The 23,785-nt window shown below is 40.6% G+C and overlaps 1 protein-coding gene across 3 annotated transcripts in view; it reads left to right on the top strand.

Moving 5' to 3' along the window:
• Positions 1–520: 520 nt before the first annotated feature.
• Positions 521–23,785, top strand: part of FRYL (FRY like transcription coactivator) — a 269,105-nt gene continuing 245,840 nt past the window's right edge. For 2 of the 3 annotated variants that reach the window (XM_027544458.1, XM_027544459.1), the window contains exon 1: positions 525–763. The gene's annotated coding sequence lies outside the window, so the exon portion shown is untranslated. Of the gene's footprint in view, positions 764–23,785 lie in introns of all 3 variants that reach the window. The other variant, XM_027544457.1, reaches the window with a different exon arrangement.

The following is a 23,785-nucleotide window of genomic DNA, read 5'->3' as shown; positions in this document are numbered from 1 at the left end:
CAGTAGACCGAAGGATGAGATTCCGCTGGATCCCAGCTCCAAAGTCATCAGGAGATTTTGAAATTTTCTCCTCTCCCTTTCCGTCTTTCCCCAACACAGACTATGAGTTTGTCTACGACCCCTACCAACATTTAAAGGGAAAGGCGCTTCGAACTAGGCAAAGTGGGGAGGAGGACTTTGCGGTCGTGTTTCTCAAACCCGTGTAGAGAGAGCAATAATGGGTAAGGGGCGTGCAGACTAACTCCTTCCTTGTCCAATCAGGTGCACAGGAAGATGTCTTTTTACCAATAAAAATAAAGTTCGCTTTCCGGAGGCGGGAGGGTAAGCCTTGACTGCCAGTTCTCCAAAGCAACGACGGAGTAGAAGACAGAGAATGATTAGAGGTAGGACCAACCCAGGAAAAGGGGCGGGGTGAAGGCGGGGGTAACTCTGAGCGGCGGCTGCACTGGCCAGTGGCGTGTGAGAACTGCTGTTCCTGTTGTAGTGTTTCTCGCCAATCAGGAAGACCAGGGGGTAGGCGGGGCGGGGAAGAGGTGGGAAGAGCTCGCAGCACCGCCGGGCGCCCGTCGGGCTCTTGGGGGAGAGAGAGAGAGAGAAATCCGGTTAAAATCTGGAGTCGGAGGGAGGTTTAACCACAGATCGGTTCCGATCGGATTATTCCTTAAAGGGGACGCGCCATTGTCAAGAGAACGAAGTCTGGGGCCCGAGGGCGGGGACCGGCGGCGCCTGAGGAGCGAGGCAGCTGCACTTGGACTGGGGACGGGTAGGTGTTGCCTGGGGAAAGGCGCTTCATTTCACTTTCTCTTCCAGCTCCAGAGGCGGGCGCCGGGATGCCCGCCGGCTGGCGGCCGCAGCCCCGGCGGGAGACGAGATCGCCGGCCCTCGCCCGCTTTCTGATGGGGGCCGAGAGGGGAGGCGGGCCAGGATGGCTGGCAATCTGCGCCGCCCGGGCCAAGACCCGTAACGGACACTAAGCCGCACCGCAGTCCCCGTCTCAACCGAAAACTCGCCGGAGCGGCAGCTGGTCCTCGGGGAGCGCCGAGCGCTTGGCTCCCCCGCGCGCCCGGCTCCCGGTGCGCGCGCTGCTTCCTTGCGCGTCCCCTTCCCCTCGCGCGCCCAATTCTGCTCGCGCGCGCCGCGTCCTCGCGGACTCGCGGGAGCCGCCCCGCGGGGAGGAAGGCGGCGCGGCGGAGGGAGGTCGGCTGCCACCGCTCTGCCTCCCTGGCCCTGAAGGCAGAGCTGGGAAGCAAACAGCGCGGCAGCTTGGCGACCCCGGGCGAGAAGGGGCGCTGGGGACCACGGAGAGTGCAGAGTCGCCAGCCGGGCCCAGCATTGTCCTGCTTTTCCTCTGCTCTGGTCTCTCCGCCCACTGCTCGCGGTCGTGGGGAGGGGTGCGGATGCGGGCGCCGTGCCCGCGCTGCTCCGGGCCGGCGGCGCACCCCTAGACTCCGTGCCTGCCTGAGCCGGAGTCTACCCCCACCGACCCCGCAGCCGCCGCCCGTCGGGGCCAGGGAGCGTCTTTGCAGCTCTCCCGTCTCCGCACCCGCGCAGGCTGCCTGGGTGCTGAGCTCTTCTTTGTAACTTTTCTTTGCCTATTGATGGAAGTTATGGCTTCCGGGCGGCAGGTTCTTTGGGCAAAACATCGTTTCCTGCGTTTTGGAAAGGCTCACTTCTAGGACGAAATGGTTCTTGATTGCTGTCGGACTTTTCCTCCCATCCTAGTTTCATTCCTGGCATCTAAAATCGTTTCTTTTGTGGATTTGCACTGTAAGGGAGCATTAACCTCTCTTCAGTTCAGTTCAGTCGCTCAGTCGTGTCCGACTCTTTGCGACCCCATGAACTGCAGCATGCCAGGCCTCCCTGTCCATCACCAACTCCCGGAGTTCACTCAAACTCACGTCCATCGAGTCGGTGATGCCATCCAGCCGTCTCATCCTCTGTCGTTCCCTTTTAGGTCAAGATAATTTGGAAAAAAAAAAAAAAACAGGGGTGCTGATGAGGAGCAAGAGCTCTTTGTAGTGAGAATTTGCCTTCACCTTTGAACTGTGGAAAGTGTTACCTCGACTGACTGGCGGAGATTCTTTTGGAAGGAAAAAGAAACGTTGCAAAACAAAAAACTTCAGATTGCTAGGGTCTATAGGATTAGGCGGAAAAAATAGAATTTCGATAGAAATAAAGTTAGTTTAACTATTCTGTCCAGCAGATACCTTCCGTAAAGTTAGTTTCTGCTACCGAACCCATAGACATTATAGTTAGTAACAGCAGCTTGTACTATTGATAAACAAGAAATTTTTCCCCCTCCATCTTAAGCATTAGTGCTATTCTATACCTGTCAATCCCTGGAGAAGGGACTGGCAACCCACTCCAGTATTCTTGCCTGGAGAATTCCACAGATAGAGGAGCCTGACGGGCTCCAGTCCATGGGGTCGCCAAGAATCGGACACGACTGAGCGACTAATACACATACCTGTCAAAACATGCTAAAGAAGTTACATTTAGAAACAGTACATCCTTGTTAGAAACCTTATTTAGAAAAGGAATATTTTCATGAGCATTCATTTTTGACAGTTTCTTCTTGTGCAATACTTTGTAGAGTACTTGCATGTGCAAGTTACAAGCCTATAAACAAAGTTGCGGTGGGTGTGTTGTTATGTAGTCTGTTTTTGGCTGCTGCTGCTGCTAAATCGCTTCAGTCATGTCCGACTTTGTGCGACCCCATAGACGGCAGCCTACCAGGCTCCCCCATCCCTGGGATTCTCCAGGCAAGACCACTGGAGTGGGTTGCCATTTCCTTCTCCAATGCAAGAAAGTGAAAAGTGAAAGGGAAGTCGCTCAGTCCTGTCCGACTCTAAGCGACCCCATGGACTGCAGCCTACCATGCTCCTCTGTCCATGGGATTTTCCAGGCAAGAGTACTGGAGTGGGGTGCCATTGCCTTCTCCATTTCTTCCATTCTGTTATTTTGTAAAGCTACTTTTTTAGAAAAGTGAATTTATTGGAACTTCTGGCCCAGTGGTTGGTGTGTGTGTGTGTGTGTGTTTAAGCAATATAACAACTTTCCGAAGTATTCATTAACTGTTTAGTAACTTTGAGTGATGTGAAGCATTATAACATAAATTCACAGGCTCAGCAATAACAACAGAGAAACTATACCTGGGAAACTAAAAGTCAATTTCAGAGAATAATGTTTGAGAGATGCTTTACTCTTCCTATAGAATTTTGCAAGTGTAGACATACAAACACGTGATCTTTCCTAATAATCTTGATGGTATCTGGCATTGTACACATAATGGTCCCCTTTCTTCTCCTTTCCTTTGATAAGTATGTCAGGCAAGCTGGCTAGCATAATCTTCCTTTCCATCTCATAATAGAAAGTAGAAGATTAAAGCAAGTTTCCAAAATTCTGTTTTTGTTCACTTACCAGCTTATTTAAACAATAAAGGAGAGAATTCCGGAACTTTTAAAAGATTACATATAAAGAAAACACTCAGAATTATCTTTGAAATATCTAGGCTGTGTTTCCTGGAGAACATATTTTTCCTGTGTGCTTTTCACATTGTTTTAAACACATTGTCTTAAATATACACATTGCCAAGGCATTTCTTGAATTGTGAAGTGTCCCTTGAGATCCCTGGGAACTAGGACTGTCCTCTATTTCTGTGCAGATACACTCTGTCACCTAATACATTTCTAGTGCCCAGTAAATGGATTTGTTGACTTAGGACTTTGTGAGAGAAAAAGATAATGTTCTGTAAAGGCTGCTTGAGAGGCTTATTTATTTTTAAAAACACCTTTCTGAACAAGTTACACCAAACACCAGCAGTTGGTTTAGTGTCTAGGGGAAGGTATATTAATCTAGTTGCTTTTTGTTCTGTGTACAAAAATGTGACTTAATTGTTAATAGTGTTTGATCCACAGACATCTTTCATGATGGTGATTGTTTGTCGTCCCAATTACTAGAACAAGGTTTAATCTGTCAACATCTGTTGAGTACCCATTTATTTGAGGAGTATTGTGGAAACGTAAAGTAGAAATGGATGACAGTCATTACTCTGAAAGTTACGGAGATTAATGGGGAAGATGCAAAATTATCATCCGTAGGAAAAAGATAATGTGTATCTCATTGCAGTAACAGGTGCATAGTAACAGTGACACAGGATTCATGCCAAAATGGTAAAGGAATAGTGGAATTGTTAGAAACTTAGGTGATGTGGGAAAGTTTTCATTGTTTTATGTAGCAAATCTTATATTTTTTAAAAATAAAAAATAAAGTAAGTTTGGGGTGTATGTTCACTACTTGAACTATTTTCCGTATGTAAAATATTGGTTGTGGGGCAGAGCATGTACTCTGAATTTCAGTTACTGTTACCTCATCAGTGGGATCATCCCTCTAACCCAGCTCATGTTACCTTATCTGCAAGCTCTCCTGTTCTAATCCCAAGTGATGGCTCTTTTCTCTTGATTCTGTAAAGTCCTTTTCAGCTCAGGCCATGCTTTGACTTATATGTATATTTCTTCGTTAGATTTTGAACTTTGGTTAAAAAGCATTAACAAAAGTTGGAACTTGCCCTCTCCACTCTCATCCTAGCCCCTTTTCAGTTCAGTTCAGTTGCTCAGTCATGTCTGATTCTTTGTGACCCCCATGAATCGCAGCACGCCAGGCCTCCCTGTCCATCACCAACTCCCAGAGTTTACTCAAACTCATGTCCATTGAATCGGTGATGCCATCCAGCCATCTCATCCTCTGTCATCCCCTTCTCCTCCTGCCCCCAATCTCTCCCAGCCTCAGGGTCTTTTCCAATGAGTCAACACTTCGCATGAGGTGGCCAAAGTACTGGAGTTTCAGCTTTAGCATCATTCCTTCCAAAGAACATCCCAGGACTGATCTCCTTTAGAATGGACTGGTTGGATCTCCTTGCAGTCCAAGGGACTCTCAAGAGTCTTCTCCAACACCACAGTTCAAAAGCATCAATTCTTCGGTGCTCAGCTTTCTTCACAGTCCAACTCTCACAGCCATACATGACCACAGGAAAAACCATAGCCTTGACCAGACGGACCTCTGTTGGCAAAGTAATGTTTCTGCTTTTTAATATGTTGTCTAGGTTGGTCATCGGAGAAGGCAATGGCAACCCACTCCAGTACTCTTGCCTAGAGAATCTCATGGATGGAGGAGCATGGTAGGCTGCAGTCCTTGGGGTCACTAAGAGTCGGACATGACTGAGCGACTTCACTTTCATGCATTGGAGAAGGAAATGGCAACCCACTCTAGTATTCTTGCCTGGAGAATCCCAGGGACAGAGGGGCCTGTTGGGTACTGTCTATGGGGTCACACAGAGTCGGACACAACTGACGTGACTTAGCAGCAGCAGGTTGGTCATAACTTTCCTTCCAAGGAGTAAGCGTCTTTTAATTTCATGGCTGCAATCACCATCCGCAGTGATTTTGGAGCTCAGAAAAATAGTCTGACACTGTTTCCACTGTTTCCCCATCTATTTCCCATGAAGTGATGGGAACAGATACCATGATCTTCGTTTTCTGAATGTTGAGCTTTAAGCCAACTTTTTCACTCTCCTCTTTCACTTTCATCAAGAGGCTCTTTAGTTCCTCTTCACTTTCTGCCATAAGGGTGGTGTCATCTGCATATCTGAGGTTATTGATATTTCTCCCGGCAGTCTTTATTCCAGCTTGTGCTTCCTCCAGCCCAGCATTTCTCATGATATACTCTGCATATAAGTTAAATAAGCCCCTTTTACTATTTTCTAAAGTGCTTGAGCAGTTTTTATTAGCCCAAAAGCTTCTGTAAAACCATAAAAAAAAGTTCATATTGTTTTATTTGGGGAAAGTGTATATGTGTGTTTAAAGGAAAAACCAGTTTTTTCCTTATCACCAGTTTCACATGTTCATTGTAAAATATTGTTATGAAAAAAATGTGTAATTTAGAAACTAAACATCCCCCATAAAATTGCCTTCATCACATTATAGCTACTGATCATGGTTTGACTTTTAATTCCAGTTTTTTTCCTTTCTTTTTTTTATTACTTTCAGATAGGAATGCCTTAAGCTGTCTTACTTGAAAATTTTAATTAGTTACATTTACTGGAATGGAGAAGGGTAATCAATTTTATACACTTATTTATTTTTTATTTTATATAATGAAATGATTATTATTAATTTCTTCAGGCTCGATAGTTATGTTTATTTTTACCTGTTCTTAAGAAACAAGGCTTTCACCAGTATTTTTGTGTTCAAAACAAAGTCTATGATTATAGACTATAAGAATCACAATCATTTCAAAAATGGTTAAAATCTGTCTCCCTGAACATTTTAAGTGTCTTTACCCTAAATGTTTTTGGAGTACATACCGTAAGCCTAATCTCTTCTCATTTCTTGATTCTTCTCATCTCTAGAGAGCCTTAAAAATTGCTCTGAGGCTGCCAACTGGCACATCTCGTAATAGCCCCAGGAGGACTGCCGGAAGATATTTGTTCCTGATCAGTTCACATGCAGAGGTCTTACTCTACCCTTAATGTTGCTCATTGTAAAAAGGAAGCTACATCTTAGGCTGATGAAGAAGGTGGTAAGATTCTGTTGCTCTCTGGGTGCTTCTTTAAGCCAGCCCAGAAAGGAAAAAGGTTTTCCAAAAGTTCCTAAATAGAAAGCCCAGCTGCAAGCAGCCAGTAGGGCTAATCAGGCAAGAAATCTCTTTTTATTCAGCAAGTTTTTATTGAGAACTGTACCTAATTTGTGCACCACGTAGGCACTGAGGATAGGATGATGAAATTTGTCTTCACCACGAGTTCCTCTGAGTAGGATCCTTAAATAGACAGAGTGGTACATGTGGATGAAAAATAGCATGCACAAAGTGCACTCTTAGGTGTGTGATTCACCCTTGTTTATTATTTTGTATAGTTTCTTTAAAAGTATCCTAGCAGACAGACCTGGTATTCCGTAGGAGGTGGGTTGGGATCCATGGAGCCTGTTAAAGTAAATATATGAGTTCTAGAATTTTTTTTTTTGGTGTATTTATTTATTTTTAATTTTATTTTTAAACTTTATAATATTGTATTAGTTATTGCCATGAGGCAGAATATTTGTGAAATTATGCAAATGTTGATGTATCTTTCCTTATACCCTCCAGGGATCATATATTTCATAGACCCCAAAATGATACTATATCTCTGTCCTAGTAGGTGATTCCTAGTTTACTGATAGAGTAGTAACACATTCTTTAAAACTCATCAGTCAGTTCAGTTCAGTCACTCAGTCGTGTCCAACTCTTTGCCACCCCATGGACTGACTGCAGCATGCCAGGCCTCCCTGTCCATCGCCAGCTCCCGGAGTTTACTCTAACTCAGGTCCATTGAGTCGGTTATGCCATCCAGACATCTTATCGTCTCATCCCCTTCTCCTCCTGCTCTCAATCTTTCCCAGCATCAGGATCTTTTCAAATGTCAGTTCTTTGCATCAGATGGCCAAAGCATTGGAGTTTGAGCTTCAGCATCGGTCCTTCCAATGAATATTCAGGACTGATTTCCTTTAGGATGGACTGGTTGGATCTCCTTGCAGTCCAAGGGACTCTCAAGAGTCTTTTCCAGAACCGCAATTCAAAAGCATCAATTCTTTGGTGCTCAGCTTTCTTTATAGTCCAAGTCTCACATCCATACATGACCACTGGAAAAACCATAGCTTTGACTAGATGGACTTCTGTTGGCAAAATAATGTCTCTGCTTTTTAATATGCTGTCTAGGTTGGTCATAACTTTCCTTCCAAGGAGTAAGCATCTTTTAATTTCATGGCTGCAGTCACCATCTGCAGTGATTTTGGAGCCCCCAAAATAAAGTTGGACACTGTTTCCACTGTTTTCCCATCTATTTGCCATGAGGTGATGGGACCAGATGTGATGATCTTAGTTAAAACTCATAATGCTACAATAAATAGATATCTTTATCAGTATTTTTTTTTTGTATGGCATGAAAATAATTGTTTTGAAAAATCACTTGTATTAAAATATAGTGTGAAGTATTTCTTTCTTTTACAAAATGGACTGGCTCCTTCCCTCATAAACCTGTTCTATTGCTTGATCTTTGTATTTGTGGAGAAAGAATTGGTTAAGAAAGTGGCCCTTGTGGGACCGTCATTAATTGGAGTCAGCTAGGTAAGAGAGAGGTAGATGGAGGATACATCCCATGGACTTTGCAATTCGGCAAGTGTGATTTGTTGAGTTTTGAAAAGAGTTAAAAATTTAAAATAACAGCTTGAGATATAATTTACATACTGTACAATTCACCTATTTAGATTGTACAAGTTAGTGGTATTTAGTGTGTTCTGGAGTTATGCACTTCTATCACAACCAGTTTTAGAACTCTTTCATCACGCCATCACCTTCCTGACCTCCTTCCTGAGCCCTGCTGCTGCTGCTGTCACTTCAGTTGTATCCGACTCTGTGCAACCCCATGGGCGGCAGCCCACAGGGCTCCCCCGTCCCTGGGATTCACCAGGCAAGAACACTGGAGTGGGTTGCCATTTCCTTCTCCAATGCATGAAAGTGAAAAGTGAAAGTGAAGTCGCTCAGTCATGTCCAACTCTTTGTGACCCCATGGACTGTAGCCTACCAGGCTCCTCTGTCCATGGGATTTCCCAGGCAAGAGTACTGGAGTGGGGTGCCATTGCGTTCTCCTCCTCAGCCCTAGGCAACAACGGCTAATCTCCATTCCATCTCTGTACATTGGCTGTTCTGATATTTAATATAAATGAAAGATAACATTTTAATTAGTGTGTATTCTTATATAAGTCTGTCCCTGTACTGTTCATAAATCCTAGGAGTAGAGAGGGTGCTCTCATGATGCTCCAAGTTTAGAAAGATTTTCCTTAAGAGGAAATTTATCTAAATCCTTATTCTACCTAAACCTGGAGAGCATTTTGTCTCCCCCTATAAAAATCACAAGATTCATTTTTTGGAAATGGGAAAAAAAAACCCACTCATTTTGGTGACGCTTTTTAAAAATATTCATTTAATCATTTGGTGACTCTCTACAAGTGAATAATTTATGTCTTGAGTTTTGCATACTGGACTTAAATAAAGGACAGTGCTTTGAAAGAAGCTGAAAGTACTTGGTTAAGTTCTAGTCATTGTAGAATGTAGTATGATGTTTACCTTACTGGCTTAGAAGGTATTATGCAACTTGTCATTTATTTGATCAGAGATAAATAAACTTGCTGTGTAAGTTGCTTGTGATGAACTTGTATTGCCCTGCTAGAGACCTTGTAGGCACTTGCTGCTGCTGCTGCTACTAAGTCGCTTCAGTCGTGTCCGACTCTGTGCGACCCCATGGACGGCAGCCTACCAGGCTCCCCCGTCCCTGGGATTCTCCAGGTAAGAACACTGGAGTGGGTTGCCATTTCCTTCTCCAATGCATGAAAGTGAAAAGTGAACATAAAGTTGCTCAGTCATGTCCGACTCTTCACAACCCCATGGACTGCACCCTACCAGGCTCCTCTGTCTATAGGAGTTTCCAGGCAAGAGTACTGGAGTGGGGTGCCATTGCCTTCTCCATGTAGGCACTTAGTAAGTGTTTATTGGTTGCCTGATCACTATAATCACAGATGTTTTCATCGGCTCCCAGTCCTTATTTTCCAGCTTGTTAGTAATAATAGTAGCCACATTTATTGAATACTTAATAAGTAATATGATAAGTACTTTGTATGTACTATCTTTTAAAGTAAAAGGATGTAATTTATTTTTGAAAATTTTCTGTCATTCTCCTTTGATTGTACTTTTACAGATGTCTGGTCATTTTTTTTTAAGAGTATTTTGAATGACTATATTTGATCAAATGTAAGCCTGGTAGGCTGCAGTCCATGGGGTCTCGAAGAGTCAGACACGACTGAGCGACTTCACTTTCACTTTTCACTTTCATGCATTGGAGAAGGACATGGCAACCCACTCCAGTGTTCTTCCCTGGAGAATCCTAGGGACTGGGGAGCCTGGTGGGCTGCCCTCTATGGGGTCGCACAGAGTCCGACACGACTGAATCGACTTAGCAGCAGCAGCAGCAACAAGACACTTTGATGCCACTGTGTTCTTGATCTTTCTAGGAAATGTCAACATAAAGTTTTTACCAAGTAAATCTTGCTGTTGGGTGACAGCAGTTGTGAGATACGTTGTATTTTAGAACAACCATACTTCAGAGAGGTTGAAGTGGTGGTTGTGGTTTTTCTTTTAAAGAACATCTGGCAATGGAAGACAGGATACTAGTATGTTCATTTACTGCAGTGCAGCTTTGTTTTTTAGGTCCTGAAACATTTGCAGGTATGCCTTGTTGCCTGCATGAATTTCAACATAATGTTTCAACTTCTCAGGATTCCTTGTTGTTTCCGTATGTCTCTATTTCATGGTAACATTAGATGTGATGTAATTTAGTTCAGTAGTAAAGAAGCTGGAAAGATACTTTAAATGTGATTTTCAATTTTCTTCTCCATTAGAAAAAGTTAAGATGGATAATACTGTCTATAATACTGCTTAAAAAAAAATACTACTTTGGTGGTTCCATTCATGTGTCTTGGGTGTCATTGAACTCTTAATGATGTATTTGTAGAATGTCCAGTCATTAATCTCCTCAGTCAGCAATATACAGACCACCATATTTTGTTCGTTGGTGGAGCCATTCCTTCCTAAATCATGTCTGGTTTGAGGGGTAGATTTGCTTATTATTTTACTGTTAACTGTATCTTTTTGTTTGCTCTCGTTATACCCACCTGCAGTAGTTAACTCAAATTTGGTATTTTCCATGCAATAGGAAAATAGAACCCATAGCTACTTGTTGAATGGTGGATAAAAATGATAGAAGGTTCTGGGTGAGAAACCAAAGAACGTCCTGTGCGTGGAGCTTTAGTGGTAGGACCTTGTTGTGTTTTTACTGCTTAGAAGACTGTTGGCTTCTTTCCTGGGTTTTGGCCTCTGTTTCAGGCAGGTGGTATTTCTGCATAGCAGAAGGTGGTGTAACAGGGTGGTATAATCGCCTTGTAGATGTTTAACTTCCCATGAATAATGAATGTCTTAAAATTCCATCTTATTAAGTCTAATTCAAGTAGACGGAGAATAATTAAGTGAATGGAAAGTAATTCTCTTCTGGATGTCTTGATAGTCTACTTCTTGTGAGACTGCTGCTGCTGCTGCTGCTAAGTGGCTTCAGTCGTGTCTGACTCTGTGCGACCCCATAGACGGCAGCCCACCAGGCTTCCCCATCCCTGGGATTCTCCAGGCTAGAACACTGGAGTGGGTTGCCATTTCCTTCTCCAATGCATGAAAGTGAAAAGTGAAAGTGAAGTCGCTCAGTTGTGTCCAACTCTAGCGACCCCATGGACTGCAGCCTACCAGGCTCCTCCGTCCATGGGATTGTCTAGGCAAAAGTACTGGAGTGGGGTGCCATTGCCTTCTCCATCTTGTGAGACACCAACCTGCAAACTTGTGCATCAGGACACCTGTATGCATTGATGTATTATTTGCTGCAATTCAGAACCTAATATAATTCCATGGGCAGGAATTAGAGGCTCTAAAGAACTGTGAGATTGCATGTAAAATAGTCACATGTACCTGTTATCTATCTATATTTCAACAGGATTTTTTGGTAATCTGTTTTCTTTGAGCTAAAATTATCTTTGTAGATGCACTTTTCTGTGTTTGTGTCGATGATGACTTAGACTATGTCTTTATTTAATATTCCTGGTGATACTGAATCCATAGTAATAGTTTCAAGAACTGCTGGTTAGAGTTTTAGTCATACATTTCTTTATGGTTGTTTCACTTTTTCCTGTTGTAGAACTCATGGAGTCATAGTGTTTTTAGAGCTGGACTGTCCTTGGGAATGATCTAATACAACGTCTATATTTCACAAATGAGGATGAGATTGTGACTTGTTTATATGGTTACAAATTGAGTTCTTTTTGATTCTCAAACCCATGTTTTTCCTGTTCTAACATATGCTTGCCCAAGTAAAAAAAATGTAATAGACAGTCTTAGATTATTATAACTGCTGTAACAGAAGTCTGTGAAACTTTTATGTGTTACTCCAGCAGTGTAAAAATTTCTGTCTGCATTCCCAGTATGTGTATGTCTGTTGTAAACTATATACTGTAATATTATGTACATAGTAAGACTTTACCAAAAACAGTGAGATAAAAATGAAAAAAATTTAGAGCAATTTAAAATATATTATTTCCATATTTTTGATTCTACCTAAAATATTAGTAATTTTCAAAATAAGGATACTTGAATGTCATCACTTAAAAAAATTTATTTGGAAGTAATTATAAATTCACATCAAGTTGCAAAAATAATACAAGGACTCCTGTGTAACCTTCATTCAGTGTCCCTCGGTTGTAATATCTTATATAACACAACATATTTATAACAACATTAAACCAGGAAACTGACAGTAGTACAATACTGTTAAGTAGTCGCATTCAGTTTTCATGGTTTTCAGTGCGCTCACTCATGAGTATGTATGTATAGTTCTGTGCACTTTGATAACATTTCATGTCTAGATTTCTCCACCACCTCAATCAAGGTACAGTAGTGTTCCATCACTGCCCAGAAACTCCATCATGTAGCTCAAGGTCTCCTCTTTCCCAACCCTCTGCATCCCTATTTATTGGCAGTGGGTAATTTGTTCTCCATCTCTGTAATTGTGTCATTTTGAGAGTGTTAAAATGGAATTGTACTATATGTAACTTTTTGAGATGAACTTTCTTTTCACCCAGCCCAGTGCCCTAGAGAACCATCCAAGCTGTCCTGTGTATCAGTATTTCATTTCTTTTTAGTACTGAGCAGGGTCAGTGTGTGGGTGCGTCACAGTTACACAGTTTAACTCTTCACCTGTTGAAGAGCATGAGTTACTCCTAGCTTCTGGCTGTGACGAATAGAGCTACTGTGCACATTTGTGTACAGGTTTTCTGTGTGAACCTGTTTTCATTTCTCTGGTGTACGTGCCCAAGAGTATAATTGCTTGGTTGCATTGTAAGTGTGTATTTATTTTTACAAGAAAGAGCCAGACTGTTTTCCAGAGTGGCTGTATACTCCCAATAGCAGTGTACAGAAGATCCAGTCTCTCTATATGTTTGCCAGAATTTGGTTATTTTCACTGTTTTTAAATGTTTGCTCATTCTAATAGTTGTGTAGTGATACCTCCTTGCAGTTTTGGTTTGCCTTTCCCTCATGGGTAAATTGTTTCCCGAATGAGCAAATTAGGTGGTTTGTTTTTCACTGTTGAGTTTTGAGAGTTCTTTATATATTCGAGATGTAAGTCTTTTGCTAGATATGTGATTGGCACAGATTTTCTTCCCATCCACAGATTGTCTCATCATCCTCTTAACAAGGATTTTTTTTTTGAAGAGGCAAGAAAGTTTTAAATTTTCATGTAGTGCATTTAATCATTGTTTTCTCTTCTATGATTGTACTTTTGGTGTCGTATGTGAACTCTTCACTTAGTCCTAAGTCTCAAAGACTTTTTCCCCCTGTGTTTTCTTCTAAAAGTTTTATACTCTACATTTTACAAGATAATCACATTTTTTACCTTATAGTTTTTTTGTTTTTTTTTATAAAGTACTGATATTGGTAACAGACAGTTGTCAGCGCTCCTATTTTCTTATTGCTTATTTGTATTTTGCTATATTAATACTGTGTTTAATCTGCCTTTCTTTACAAAAAATTTAAAAGTTCATCTGTGAATGATAGCATAATTCTACTGACATCTGCAGGTATTCTTGCTTGGGCCCATGCACTCTGCAGCTCACTGTGATCTGATGAAAGTAAACAGGTGAGGCCATCCCAGACAACCTCTCCAGGGTGTGAAACTGCCGCCTCTCCCCAGGGGATGTCTGTCTACTGCAGGGATTCTAGAAGAACATCTACTTCTGCTTCATTAACTGTGCTAAAGCCTTTGACTGTGTCGATCACAGCAAACTGTGGGAGATTCTTAAAGAGATGGGAATACCAGGCCACCTTACCAGTGTCCTGAGAAACCTGTATGCAGGTCAAGAAGCAACAGTTAGAACTGGACATGGGATGATGAACTGGTTCCAAATTGGGAGAGGAGTACTCCAAGGCTGTAATTGTCACCCTGCTTATTTAACTTATATGCAGAGTACATCATGTGAAATGCCGGGCTGGATGAAGCACAAGCTGGAATCAAGATTGCTGGGAGAAATATTAATAACCTCAGATATACAGCTGACACCACCCTTATGGCAGAAAGTGAAGAAGAACTAAAGAGCCTCTTGATGAAGGTGAAAGAGGAGAGTGAAAAAGCTGACTTAAAACTCAGCATTCAAAAAATGAAGATCGTGGCATCTGGTCCCATCACTTCATGGCAAATAGATGGGGAAACAACGGAAACAGTGACAGACTATTTTCTTGGGTTCCAAAATCACTGCGGATGGTGACTGCAGCCATGAAATTAAAAGATGCTTACTCCTTGGAAGAAAAGCTATGATAAATCTAGACAGCATATTAAAAAGCAGAGATGTTACTTTGCTGACAAAGGTCCATGTAGTCAAAGCTGTGGTTTTACCATTTGTCATATATGGATGTGAGAGTTGGACCATGAAGAAGGCTGAGCACTGAAGAAGTGATGCTTTCCAACTGTGGTGTTGGAGAAGACTCTTGAGAGTCCCTTGGACTGCAAGGAGATCAAACCAGTCAAACCTAAAAGAAATCAACCCTGAATATTCATTGGAAGGACTGATGCTGAAGCTGAAGCTCCAATACTTTGACCACCTGATGCGAAGAACTGACTTAATGGAAAAGACCCTGATGCTGGGAAAGATAGAAGGCCGGAGGAGAAGGGGACGACAGAAGACGAGATGGTTGTATGGTATCACTGACTTGATGGACATGAATTTGAGTAACCTCTTGGAGATGGTGAAGGACAGGGAAGCCTGGCGTGCTGCAGTCCGTGGGGTTGCAAAGAGTCAGACATGACTGAGCAACTGAACAACAAATGTGTGTCTCAACGTCACAAACAGAAGCCTTTCTGGATATTTAAGCTGAAGAGATTTCATACAATGTATTAGGTGCTTGCAGAATTGTTAAAGTACCTAACAGCAGGTTTTAGGGGATCAGTCCAGAGGTAACTCACCAGGGCGGCTCAGAGGCCATGCCAGGAGCTGTGCTGGAATCCATACCTGGAGCCACCTCTTCCACAGCTGTATTAACATTTGCCTCCGGACACTCTGGAAACTGCCGGACAGACCCCGAGCTGCAACCCAGGGTTAGGAGGTCAGACCCAATACCTCTGCTGGTGGTGCTCCTGCTGTCCTGCTTCTCATTACCCAAGAAGCTGGGGGATGCTGGAATGATGCTGTGAAGCAATCTCGTATTTCTACAACTGTACTTGCCTCCCAAACAACTAAGAAACTCCCTTTCTACTTGCCCATAGGCAGGTGGGAGGTCGAGTGAGGCAGATCTGTCATATCCAGCATAGTAAAGGCCCTAAGCAGCGTGACGCAGGACCAGGAGAGGGTACTGTTGTCCATCTCACACACTGAATATTATTAAATTTCAAATTTAAGATCACACATGTAATGTGTCTTCTGCATGCATGCTCAATCGCTTCATAATTGTGTGACTCTTTGTGACCCCATGGACCATAGCCTGCCAGGCTCCTCTGTCCATGGGATTCTCCAGGAAAGAATATTGGAGTGGGTTGCCATGCCCTTCTCCAGGGGATCTCCCTGACCCAGGAATTGAACCTGTTTCTCCTGCACTGCAGGCGGATTCTTTACTCACTGAGCCATCTGGGAAGGTGGCTCATTATATCTTCTAGTATTTTCTTTTTATCTAACTGGCTTGAGAATCTCTCTGAGGGTTGTATTTACTCCACTTTGAACTTAATACATTTTGGATGACTGAGTAGCAGGAAAATAGTAGGTCTGGTGTGATTTTTTTTTTTCCCCCAAATATTTACATTTATCTTATTTCTCAAGTTTTGAAACCACGCCTTCCGTCTTTCCCTTATTTATAAATATGTACAAATATAAAGTGTTACTGTTTTGGGAAACATTCATTAAATTCAGTCAGTATTCTCTTTACTGTCAGGACCTAAACTTTCTCTCTTACACCCAGCTCTCCCTGGAAAATTCTGCAAAAGAGGTGGGTTTTCTCCTACAACTGTGCTTTGGTGTGAGAGGCAGTACCTCCAGCAGCCATCACTATTTTGGTATCTGTTTGTTGAAATAATTATGAAGTTTGGTTTGTTTTACTACATACTTTGAATTTTATTTCTGGGTGTAACAAATTTTGGCATAAAACCAAAAATTGAGACCTTCAGATCTCTTTCCAAAGACTGATTTTATATGGTCTATAATGTCAGTAAGTTTAAAATGCAATAAAGTAAGTTATATGAAAAGTTTTGAATATGTGCTCATGTGCATTTTTCTAGTGAGAAATCCGTAGGTTCTTCAGATTCTCAAAACAGAGGGCATGACCCAGGAGAGATTAAAAACGGCTGCTCTAGAGGTATAAGTTCAATCAAGATATTTGCCAGTCATTTAACACCAAGGTTTCTGCTGTCAATCACATATCGCTTCCCTAATCCCCATCATGTATCTGTAGCCTTTTTTCAGTACATGAAAAGAAAACTATTTTTACCCAGGTGTTCAGGGAAGGCCCAAGGAGCATCCTTAAGAGTTCATTATTAGATGAACAGGGATACCTAGAAGTCAGTTATATCACCCCAGTAACCTTTTTTTTTTTTTTTAAATAGGATATGTTCCCATATGGCTGATGGTTTCCTGAAAAATAATGTGTTATATGTGTCAAGACATATTAAACTGTTGATAATATGTAGTTCAATATATTATACTTTGGGGGAATTTATCTGAATGGTTGAAATAGTCATAAAAATAATTTACATGTTCAACCCTAGAGCCTAAAATTGTACTAATTGGGAAAGAATCTATGACCTTAAACTCTGTAATCCATTTAAAATAGGTACGAGATGATTCAGTGACACATAACTTGTTCGATTTTCACATCCAGTGTGTCACCTTTTACATAGTTTTAGCCTTGTTTCTTATGACCTGTTCTCATATGCGGAAACCTAAATGGAATGTAGCATGGTTTGTAGAGGTTTAAAAACCCTCTTTTTAAACAAAATCATGCACAGAGATCTCTAGTATAGAGTAAGGAATGGAGAGATAATTTTGTAATTTTAGTTGATGTGTTGTTGTTCAGTCGATCAGTCGTGTCCCACTCTTTGCAACCCCATGGGCCAGGCTCTTCTGTCCTCCTGTGTCTCCCAGAGTTTGCTCACATTCATATCCATTGAGTCAGTGATGCTATCTGGTTGATGTAGGGGTCAAGAAAAGCCTTACTTTTTGTACATTTCCTTTTATATCCATCTCCGGCATGCATAAATGGAGTTGTGAGGGTTTTAGAAACAGGTGGACCTAATGTAATCACAGGACTTTAAAAGAAGCAGGAGTCAGTGGAGTCAGAACCAGAGAGATGGCATCATGAGAAGGAAGAAACCCAGGCATTGTTGGCTTTGGAGACAGAAGAGGGCTGTGAGCCAAGGGAACTGGGCAGCTTCCATAAACCAGGAAAGGCAAGAAAGTGGACTTTGCTTAGAGCTTCTGGACAGGAACACAGCTCTGTTGACACTTTGATTTTAGCCCCGTGAGACCTGTTTTGGACTTCTGACTTCTGAAACTGTAAGACATGTATTTGTTACCACTAAATTTTTGGTAATTTGGGACTGCAACAATAGGAAACTGACACAGTGCTTACCTGATACGTTTTAGAAGTAAACACAACCTGCTGAATTTTATCCTTGTCTACCTCAACATCTCTTTCTCTGTACCTCGTTTGCCCCTTTCAGAAGGGGAAGAACCAGAGGATCCTAAGATGTCTTCAGGTTTATCCAATAATTTTAATTCTTTATAGGTTTATAATATATGTGATATAAATTAATAAAAGAATCGGAGTGCTTACCTTTTTTACGTTGGTTGTTATGAAGTTAGAAAAGAATGCTGCAGAACCCTATTGTAGATAATAATTATCAAACTGTTAACAGCAATAACTACCAAGCATCAGATGACTGAGTGACAAAGTAAGTGGTGGGAATAGTGGGTATCGTGAAACGGCAAAGTAGCAGCTATTTTAGACCGGAATAATCTCGGAAGGCTTTGTAAAAGAGATTTTCGAGCTAGGAGTATGCTCTTAAAGGACCTGGGGAAAATGGTTTCAATAAGATAATCTGTTATTAGAAACACTACACTTATAAAATTGACCTGTTTAATTATTTTATTAATTTTGTGAACTCATGGGAGAAATATTTTTTTTCCTATTGAACTTTTTATGGTTGAGAAGAAACTCTTGTAGAATTTTAAAAACTTATAAAGTACAGTAAATTGACAGCATATTTGTCTTGATGATGTGGAGTATGACACGAAACATTTTTATTCCCTGTGTTGTTTCGAGTGATCCATACTGCCTTAAGTGATACATACTGCTTTTCCATTGTATTTTATTTTTTAAATTTCAAAATATGATTGGAAACCTAGTATGATCTCATCTGAGTTCATTGTGTTATAAGTACTAAAAGCACTGATCATGATTACATTTTTGAAGGATGGTGTTACATGGGCTCACTAAAGACAGTTACATTAGACTAATCTTACTTTCTAGATAGGCTTATTAGACTGTGGGTCAAGAGACTGAATCCACTATAACTGGATTTTAGCCAAAGCATTTTATGTCTCTCTGTTGACAGGCTGTGAGCTGAATGGCCTTACAATTAGGTGGAAGTGTGATTGGTTAAGTAGCAGCTCTAAAAATTAACAATGAATTGATGACAGCTGGAGAAAAATTTCTAGTTGACATGCTGAAAGTCACTGTCCATATTTTTGTAATGATGTGAATGAAAATGTTTATACCATGTTTATAAAATTTTTGGATGAAATGAACTTTTTAGGGTGAACTTTTGGGAAAATATTTCTGACTAAAGTGGTAGGTCAAAATTAAGAAGAAAGCTTAATGGGTGTTGATGTGAAATCCTGTATATGAGTTCAGAAAATAGCTGCATAATTATAGGGGTGAGGGAGATGTGGCTGAGTACAAACAACTTAGGTATTTTAACTACTGTAATAAACTCAGTACGGATATAAAATGTAATGTGACTATAAGAGCGACTTCATAGGAGCATCATCTGGACTACTGGGGGAGGTGGTTCAAAAGAGGAAAGGTGTTAGTCTTACTTTATTCTGTACTGTTGAGACTATACCTGGAGTATTGTGTTAAGTTCTGGATGTGACATTTGAAAATAACTCAGAAAATAGAAAATAACAAGTTTTGATGAGGACATGAAGAAATTGAGACACTTACACATTGTTGGTATGAGTTTAGGATAGTGGAAAACAGTTTGACTTCAAACAGTTAAACCAAAAATTGTGATATGACCCAGATGTTCCATTTTTGTGTATATACCCAAAAGAATTGATGACATGAATGTTTACAGCAGTACTTACAAAGCAGTTTATCTAAAAGGTAGAAACAACCTAAATCAACTGATGAATTGATAACCAAAATGTGGCATATACATATGTTGGAATATTATTCAGCCATAAAAATGAAGTACTGATAAATGTTTCAAAGTGCAGGAACTCAAACATGATTGGAGAATGAAGCTGGACACAGATGATGACATTGTATAAGTCAGTTAATATGAAATATCTGGGAAAGGTAAATCCTTAGACATAGTGGTTGCCAGGGGCGTGGGGAATGGGGAATGACTGCTTGGAAAATGTTTTGGAACTAGATAAGAGGAGGTGTTGATTGAAAAACACTGTGAATATAGTAAATGCCATTGACTTGTACACTTTAAAGTGTTAGTTGCTCAGTTGTGTCTGATTCTTTGCGACCCCATAGACTGAGCTGGCCAGATTCCTCTGTCCATGGGAATTCCCAGGAAGGAATAACGGAGTGGGTTGCCACTTCCTTCTCCAGGGGATCTTCCGAACTCAGGGATTGAACCCAGGTCTCCTGCACTGCAGGCAGATTCTTTACTGTATGAGCCACAAAGGAAATCCAATAATCAATACTCTGACTTCCTTTTTTCTTTCTTGGTCATTAATTCCCCACGCAGGGATCAAACCTCGTTCTCTATCATGACAACCCAGAGCTATTACCACTAAAACACTGGGGAATTCTCCAGGGGATCTTCCCAACCCAGGGATCGAACCCATGTCTCCAGTATTGCAGGCAGATTCTTTACCGTCTGAGGCACCAGGGAAGTCCCTTAAAATGGTTAATTTTATATTATGTGGATTTTATTTTATTTATTTATTTATTTATTTTGTGGATTTTAGCTTAATTTTAAAAAGTGTCAGTACATATGGATAGTATTGAGAGTCCAGAAATAAGCCTTATGATCCAAGACAATACAATAGGAAAAGAAGAGCTTATTCAGCTGTATTGAGGCATTAGAGATACCCATGCAAAATGGATTTGAATCCCTTCCTCACACTATAGACAGAAATTAACTAAAAATGGATCATAAATCTAAATGTAACAGCTAAACTTAAAACACTTTTAGAATAAAATAGGGATAAATCTTAGTGACCTTGGGTTAGGCAAAGCCTTCTTAAATATGACACAACCGCAAGCAACAAAAGGGAAATTTCACTTCATCAAAATTAAAAACATCTATGGCTCAAAGGATACCATCAAGAAAATGAAAAGACAACCCACAAAATGGGAGAAAATATTTGTATCTAGGATATATAAAGAACATTTACAACTTAACAATAAAAAGATAAATGTCCTAATGAAAAATGATGAATAAATTACTGAATTTTATAGTATGTGAATTATCTCACTTAAAAACTTTAAAAAATGAGTCAAGTGGAATATGTTTAGCAGTTTCTAGTCTTAAGGGAATGGGAATCAAAATTGAAATCCTATGTTTCCACCACTTTTCCTTTTGCCCTTTCCCATTCCATCTCCCAACTTCCTTCAGCTCTGTCTTTTATCCTGAAAGGTTGTAAACATTTTACATTCCGTTCCGTAACCATAATTAAATCTTTGGTCCTTTGTGTTGGTGATATATCTTTTAATCATTATGCAAATATTAATTGCAGAATGGAATAGTGAATTTATGGTTACGTTTCTTTCTCTACATGTGTATCATAATCCCATGCCAATAGAAAGATGATATTCCTAGTAAAAAAAAAAGACAAATGGAATCTATCAGTAATCTCCTGTAACTTATCAGTTGTTCAAAATCATGTCATACGTGTATGTTTTCACACTTGAACCATTACTTCCTTAAATAGCTTTTTTATTTTTCCTGGTGTGTCATCTTGGTTATTTTTGGCAGCGTTTTACAGAATATCTACCCACAGGTGACATATCTGATGGTTCTGACCTTTCTCTTATTCCCAGTGGCTGTTGTAGCTCCCAGGCCTCTTTTTTTTTCACTTATTAAAAAGCCCAGGAGGAAGGGAATATAGGATGGGTGCTTCTTTTGAATCTTCTCCCCTTTAAAATATATTTTTGAAAATTTTGGAACATCAAATTATGAAAATAGTAATACGAATTGTCTTTCACCTAGGTCTATCAGTTATAAACATTTTGCTATACTTGCTTTTTCCCCACTTTATCTTTGTCTCTATATATCTAGATCCATCTATTTTGGTGAATCTTTTGAGAGAAAGTTGCAGAGGTTGTGATTCTTTACTCTTAAATACTTCATCACATATCACATAAGAAAAGGTGTGATCATGGAACAGTGATTAAGGAAATGTAGTTGTCAGAGGTTGAGATCTCTGGGAAGCAGATGCTGAGCCAGAATTGGGATTGTACCAAAGTAGAAGGAAGCAGGATTGGGCAGGTGGAGCTGTCAGGTTGTGATGACACGCTGACTGCCAGTACAAGAAGCTGATCTGGAGTTAAGACTGTCTATCAGGAGAGTTTTATGTCAGGCAGAAGGTGCTTGGCTTGTACTTAAACTGGTACAAGTATACTTGGACTTGCCTTTCTCACTTATAGGTTGGGAGCCCTCTAGAGAATAGTGAGACCCTCTCTTGAAGGCTGAAGCAAACTGATGAAGCCTACAGCTTAACCACACTCCCTACGCCCGGTAGTGAGTTGTGGATGTGAGTGGTAGATTTCCATATCTACTGCAAACCAGTACTATTATCTAATATACGGAACATGTTCAAATTTACCAGTTGCCCAATAGTGCTTTTTATGGCAAAATCTTCCCTCCTACCCATCAGATCTCTTTTTACCTTGGAGGAAAGTCTTTCAAGCTTTCCTTGAAGGAAGCTCCCCAGATGACTTTCCTGTAAGTCTCATTGCCTTAAACCGAGTTGCTCTTTCACCTCAGTTGCTCAACCCAATTGCTGACAAAGGAGAATGCGATTTCCAGGGCTAGTTGAGACCTGTAGAGATTTATCCCACAGATCTGGGGGAGGGACTGCCTGCCTTCTCTAATTCTCTGTTTCTCACCTGATACCTTAAGGAAGAAAAAAGAAAAAAAGTTAGTTTCCTTTAGCAAGGAGCAAGGGAGGAAAAGCTGTAGATAGACAGCATTCTGTTGGAATTTTTGGTTGCATATCTTTTTTTTTTTTTTTCTGTTGAGAAAAAAAACACATGCATTTCTATCATTAAGCCAGCTTTTTAGTTATTCTGTCTTTTGAGCAGAATCCATCCATTTCTTCCTTTCATGGAGCTCACTAATTTTCTGTTTTAATAGGATGAATTATTGTCTAGTCCTGCTGCATAGCTGCCATTCTGGGATTTCTTTTTCATTTCATTCTTGGATCATTTCCACTGTTTCTTGTGTTCTCACATCCACTTTATTGGTTTTCATTCTTGTTTGCTGAAGAACACCCTCAAGTAATGTTCTTACATGTCTGAAAATGTCTTTATTCTGCATTCTTACTTGCCTGATCTTTTGGGTGTAAAAGTCTAGGTCAAAATTACTTACTTCTGGGAGTTTTCAAGACATTGCTCTGTCTTCTACAACTGAGAATTTGATTTTAGGTCAAATTCTTATTTTTGTTTTTTTCCTCAAATCATTTAGAATAATTTTTTTTGGTTACGAAATTTCACAGAATTTGTCTACATGTCTTTTTCATGAAACTGAGAATAGGTCATTTCTTCTATTCATTCATTTTATACCTATATTTAATTTCTGATCTTCTTTTATTCTGAATGATGTTAACATCAGTGTGGATGGTCCATTTAAAGCCCTTGACAATACCTTTGACAAACACTGCACTTACTAGTTGTTCTCTTTCTTAAGACCAGTTTTATTCAGGTATTTGTTATTCACAGGCTTCATGGATTCCTCCCCAACCCAAAGGAGGCAGTTGGTAAATGTTGCTCAGTCAATATTGTTAGTATCATTCTCCTTGCCAGTGATTGGTTCAAGCATGGTGACAAATAAAAGAAGTCCTTTGGGAGTCTGGTTTCCTTCGGTTTATGAAGGCACACCCCTTCTTTTGGATGTGGTCACGTGAGCTCATGATACATGTGGCCATTTTGAGTCATTGAGAAGAAAGCCTGATGATGAATGACCCCAACTCAAAATTAACTTGTCAAAAATTGAACTCCTGATTTCCAGTTCTCTCCCCCAGTTTTTCACTCTTATCTTTCCAGTTGCTCAGGCCAAAAAATGTTGCCCTTATCCATAACTTTATTGTATGCACATAGAATATGCACAGCCTGCGTCCTATTCATTAGTCGATCCTGTAAACTCCCCCTTGAGATTGTATTTGCAGTA

The sequence above is a fragment of the Bos indicus x Bos taurus genome, chromosome 6 (assembly GCF_003369695.1).
Source record: "Bos indicus x Bos taurus breed Angus x Brahman F1 hybrid chromosome 6, Bos_hybrid_MaternalHap_v2.0, whole genome shotgun sequence".
Lineage (NCBI taxonomy): Eukaryota > Metazoa > Chordata > Mammalia > Artiodactyla > Bovidae > Bos > Bos indicus x Bos taurus.
Note: the sequence above shows the minus strand (reverse complement) of the source record. Positions and strands in the feature narration are given on the sequence as shown.